The sequence below is a fragment of the Etheostoma spectabile genome, chromosome 5, assembly GCF_008692095.1.
Source record: "Etheostoma spectabile isolate EspeVRDwgs_2016 chromosome 5, UIUC_Espe_1.0, whole genome shotgun sequence".
Taxonomy (NCBI): domain Eukaryota; kingdom Metazoa; phylum Chordata; class Actinopteri; order Perciformes; family Percidae; genus Etheostoma; species Etheostoma spectabile.
The window spans coordinates 5,877,825-5,884,180 of NC_045737.1; positions in this window are offsets into that span (position 1 = coordinate 5,877,825).

The window sequence follows — 6,356 nt, forward strand, 5'->3', positions numbered from 1 at the left end:
GACCACTAAGGTCTATATAAAAGAGAGTTCAGATATGGTATTAGGGGACCACTAAGGTCTATATAAAAGAGACTTCAGATATGGTATTAGTGGACCACTAAGGTCTATATAAAAGAGACTTCAGATACAGTATTAGGGGACCACTAAGGCCTACATAAAAGCATCCAAAGAGCACCATGTCATGGGACCTTAAAGGCTGCACCTTCCCATGTGTTTACCCCTTTTCTGGATTAAGAGTTAATGTGTTAAGTAGAATGTGTGGTTCCCTGTCAGGATTTGGTCTAGTTGAGTCCAACCCCGCCCACTTCCCACTTGGAGCTCTGAGAACACTGACTGTAGCAGCACTCAACATAATCCACCAATCTGGGAGGAGCAATCAAGCTCACCCGATATGCACCACCCAAGCCAAATGAATCTAAAATCAATGTGAACATCAAAAATAACCATTTGACACTCAGATGCTCAGAAATACTTGGTCGTAGTTTGGTCTCCAGTGGACTACTTTACCAAGTATTGGTTTTAAGCTTTTTCAGTGTTATTTATTTGCTCTAGCTTTTCCAATGTTTGAGACCCAGATGGTGATAATGATACTCCAAAGGATGTTGAAATTGATCATTATTTCTATTGAAAAACATCACATTTTCCTATGGACGACTCCTAAACCCCTCAAATAAGCGCCTAAGTCTTTGAAAAACCCACAGAAAACACTGTTTATAGTGTGTCGAATTGAGGCGGTCTGTGATTCTTTAGGTGGATGTCAAATACTTCTGTAAGACATCATTCTACCCCCAACATCGCCACACTCCGTCCAACACTTACCCTGGCAGGTGTCTACGCCTTTGTCTCCTCCAGGCTGGACTACTGTAATGCACTCCCCCTCGGGATCTCTGGCAAAAGCACCCAGAGACCACAACCCACCCAGAAGAGCGCTGCCTGGATCCTGATGATGAGGGTGCACCAGCATAATCACATCACCCCCATCCTGAAATCTCTTCACTGGCTCCCTGTCCCACTCAGGATTGAATATTGAATATAAGGTCTCCCTCCTCACCCACCAGTGCCTTCATGGACATTTCCCCCTTTTACCTAGAGGAACTCCTCTACCCCCCAGACTTCCTCACGCACCCTCCGGTCTGCAACCACAAACACCCTCCAAGCCCCCAGAACCAAGCTGTGCAGCATGGGTGATAGGGTAGGGTGACCAGAGGTCCCCGGTTTTGGTGACCTGTCCCCGGCTGGAGTTGTCCCCGGATATGTCCCCGGATTTCACTATGACTGACAGACCCGAAATTGGAATGAAGGAAAAAAAACACTTCCCAAACGGAGCCAATAGTCGCACACCCTACACCCGCAGGCTCCAGACAGCCAGAGCCAGCGCTGCTCAGAGCTCAGAGATGTTTTATAAAGCCGTATTTTCCGATGCTAAAATAACTGATTATTCACATGGAGTCTGGTGGGTTTAGCGAACGCCATTTCGCGGACTTTTGTGTTTTAAAAAGGTGTAGTGGAGGGAAGTATGAGGTAGCAGCAGGGGTGAGTCTAGGATCAGACCTTTTTTTGGGGGGCAGCTCTAGGTCTAGTGTCCGTCCCCGTTTTAAGTTTTACAAAAATAAAAACATGACGTGTTTTGGAGGTAGGCCTACGCTTCTGAGATGAAATTGTTCCCGGATTTTGTCTGAGAAATCTAGTCACCTCATGACAGGGCCTTTCTGTCTGCTGCTCCGAGGCTGTGGATCGCCCTCCCTGACCACCTGAGGGCCCCACAGTCTACTCATGTTTTTAAATGACACCTAAAAACATATCTTTTAAAAAAATATCATGATCTTTTAAATTCTAATTATTGACTTTTAATTATACGCTCTGTAGGACTTTAAGATTGCTGTAATGTAAAGTGGAATACAAATAAAATGTATTATTTCTTGTTTTGTGCTGATATTGAGGTACTTTGTTGTAATATGGGCCCTGTTTTGCTGATGAGCTAATTAGTGAGCTGCTGTTTCTGTTCATGTAGTTCAGTGATTTAGCTCTTTGAAAAGTCAGTCTTTCAAATATATTTATTTCTTTGCATTAAGCATCACCCACAGGCCTTTTTCCCCGTTGTAGGTCGTGTACCCGATTTTGTTGTTCAATGTTAAACTCTCTCACCAATACATAACTTCACTTTTACCTGTTTTTATGTTGCTCTCCTTTCCCGTCATGAGCTGGGTCACAACACAGGTCCAAAAAGCTGATATCAGCCCCCCGCCCACGTCCACTGGATTCTGGACTTTCTCACCAACAGACCACAAGTAGTGAAACAACAAAGTCTCTCTTTGGAGATCAAAAACTGTTCTCACTGCAATCACAGCTGCTCGTTCATCCATTAGAGGGGAACTCCACTTAATTTACACATGACGAACAGTTTAGTCGTCATGGGGAGTACTACTCGGCCTGTGGAAGTCCTATGTTGCTCTGGAGGACCTTTGTCAAATCTCAGACAATGACCTTGGTTGTGTCATAGTTTTATGATCAGGCTTGTCTCGGTTTGGGCTTACAGTGTGAGTTTGAAAGATTTTTTGCTGTGTGCGCATGATTATATATGTGCACGCATTTAAAGGAGCTACAGATAAACTGTAAGCTGCTGTTTTTCATTATTCTTTTTCTCAAACTGTCTTTTGTGAGTCCCTCAAATATGTGGAAGTGCCATACTAACTTGCTGAAGTTCCCCTTAAAAAGAATTTAACAACGAACAGTCCTCTGCTTGCTCTACAGCAATGATGAAACGTAAGTTGGTTAGTAGTCTATATCCGCTATGTTCTACTTCCGGGATTGCTCCGTTGCCAACGGAATTTCTGTTGGATCTCACTTTATTCCCGCCGGATGTCCGTTACATTCCACTTTCTTTGTGTTGGAATTTAAAGACTTTGAGTTATGAGGACTATAGACCTTTTTCAAGGCAGACATTTTGACTTGTCATAGTAGGAAAAGCACAGCTGAAATTAATAACCTTACTGATGGCTCAATTCCATCAAGTTTCCCAGTAAGCTTCAGTATTTCAGTTAGTCAGCATGCATAATACCAGGGCCTCTCCTAAGTGGATTAATGGTTTTAAATACACCTGTGCTATTCCTACTACATCCTAGCTAGACTCTCTGTTCAATCTGAGTTTTCTGTTGCACGTCTAAAACAACTTTTGAACGTACACATGTTCCCCCAGAACAAGTTCCTTCCCGAGCCTTTGTTGCAGCAGCACCGTGGGCTCTGCCCAAGACGATTGGGATTGGTTTAAAGAAACGCCAATAAACCAGAGCACGTTTTTCTCCCATCCCTGGATGACACAGTGTCAATATTCACAGAAAAAAGCTCCTGAATAAAGCTGGACAGAATGGGCAAGTAGCGTACAGTGTCCACCTCTGTCATCACAGCTGTGTGTGCGCCAGCTTTTTCCATGGGGTCTTCATGGAAACATGGGGACTGCATGCAGATGCAAGTGTGAGGCCAGCGGTTCCTTATTGTTATGGTTCCTTTGATGAGAGTGTGCTGTGTTGATATTATGGCAGTGTCTTCAGCACATGTTGATAGTTTCCTGTGTGTTCAGCCTCAGTGCGGAGTGCTGTAATCAGGGTATCTTTTGTTGAATAACAGATTCAATGAGTGACCGGTTTACACACAGCAGGTTGTTCCATTTCAGCTCGCCCATAATTCAGCTTAGGCATGAAACATAACAGTTTCTTAAATGTTATTCTTTGGTGTCAGCAAAATGTATCCACATAATCCACAGTACGGCAGATCCACCACAGATTTAGCTAAAAAAAAAAAAAACTAGACAGGAAGTGTGTCCCACAGTAGTGCAACAGTCACGTAGAGTTCCACATAAAATGAAGAAAGAACAGCTGGAAACCTACTTGGACTGTACAGATGGAGCTTTTCTGGAGATTAAAGTATGTTTTGTGGTTTACCCCAACCATGCAGCTTATTGATATATATATATATATATATATATATATATATATAAAACCTAACAATATACAAGTTATATAAGTTAAACTTGCCTGATGTTCATTAAACAGGCTTCAGTTGTTTTAAAGGGGTAGTCCAGTGGTTTAGTATTACACTTCCATAACGTTGGTAAACATGTGATTGACAGAGCTGCTGAGGCTAAGATGTGTTGATTTTTAGTCCTTCCTATGGGTCAGCTCCCAAAACACTGACTCCTACACTTCCCATAATGCAACTCAGTAACATCTTGTTCCCCCGTTTCCAGTGTTTTTGGAAAGCTAAGTTAACCAGTTACTGGCCGTTTATTTATATATATATATATATATATATATATATATATATATATATATATATATATATATATATTTACTTTATAGAACATTAAATTGGTATCAATCGCTCAGTAAAGAGGATCAACACATTTCCCAAAATGTTGAGCTATGCTTTAAAATATGTTATAATCATAATTCTAAGGCACTTTCTTGCAACTGCTGACATTTTGCCCATCTTAAAAATTAAGCTATTGTGTTCGGCCTGTACACAAGGTAGCCCGTGGTGGGGATTTAGTGTTTCCACCTAGAGTGGAGAGGAGTGTACCTCTGTGTACCTCTAAGGTCACAGCATGGCAGAATCATTACAGAGGTCAATTTTTTATTTCCTGTTGTTGTAATCTCTGTTGAAATGTGTCCACTTCACATTGGCGCAGGGCGCTTTCCACCATATGGCTTAACTTACATGAATCAAAGGGAAAATAAACATGCCATGTTTGTTCGACTTCTCCTTTCCACTTTTTTTGTTAGATCACAGTAAAAAGGAGCCTTAAAACAGTTCGACATCAGTCACTGTGTGTCTCTGTGTGCGTGCGCACGTGTACATCATGTGTCCTTGTTATGTGTCTTTATGCTTGCAATCTAGCTCTGAATTTTTGTCAAGAGCTAGAAGATGTGTGTGAGTGAATTAAAGGGCAACTGAGCACAAGATATCAAATTTCCATCAGGTCTGTCTCTCCTCACTCAGGCCTGGATGGGGGATATTAAGGCACTACAAGGGGTCATGAGAAGGTCATTGTAGCCTATGAAAGGTTATAGAGGGGTTATAAAGGGGCTGTGAGTCAGAGGTTTGAACTGTTTGCGCCCTTTTTTTGCTCTGTGAGTCATTTTCAGGCTTAGTAGGATCCATTTCAGGGTCCATTCACCTCAGGGGGAAACAGATGTATGTTGGAGGATCGGAGGCTACTTGTGGAGGTATTTTGGGGATCCTCCACACTTATGTTTGGATTTGATCAGTAGCTTAAACAGTGATTGCAAAATTTAGTGGCAGTCTTGTTTTATCACTGAATTCTCGTTCCAGTGGCCTGGTTTCTGATCTGATTTGTCATGGAATCATGCATTTCTTCAGTTTTTGTTTCAGTTTCTGCCACCTTTTTGGCTCAGTGATCTGGATGTGCGATCATTCACAATGTTGTGAGTCTGAATGTGGTTTGAAGCCCTCCTCTGCAACACCTGTCCTGTTTTCCCTTCTGCATACTATCGAGTAAAGCAAAAATATGAACATGGTTTTAACAGCGAAATTTAACTATTTAGTTTTCATTGAGGTGGAAATCAGTTTTCTAACTTAAAACGGCATCTATCGTTTTGTTTTCAGCCTGTGAAAAGGACAAGGATGAGAAAACATCTGTGCAATGCTGCAGCTAGCACAGAGGAATGCTTGCTTACATGGTTGGGGATCCCACATTATTTCAGTGCCCTGATGAGCTGTAAATTTATGTATAAACACAAGGTTCAGTCAATTTATGGCATTCTGATATGTTTTTTTCCATTCAGCGCAAATTTAGAGTATGGATGTGCTTAATGTTAGATGATAAGGATACAGAGCTTATGCATCTGTGTGTATGTTATATAGCCAGTAAGATACTAATGCTAAGCTGTGTAATATATTCATCGGATGTAGAATCTTTTGAGGCAAACACACACACACACACACACACACACACACACACACACACAAACACACATACACTCCTCCTCCTTTTCAGATGAGCTAAGACAGAAGTTTGGAAAGAAGTTTATAAAACTTTACAGAGATTAATAAAATGCAGGAAACAAAACATAAACAAGATTGCGTTTACAATTTTGTAAGGAAACGAGTAAAGACTAAATAAATTACAGTTATTTAACATTAAATATTACCTCACAAACAAAACAAAATGCTGATGTCCAATAACTAAACAGTATAAATGCACAACAGAACAGAAGACAAATTGCCGGCACAGCTATACATAAAGCAAGCGGTTCTATATTAAACCATTTTAGTTCCTATGTTGGTAAATATGTTCCCCCCCCAAAAAAAATTATGGAACCATTTCACAGGATTCATTA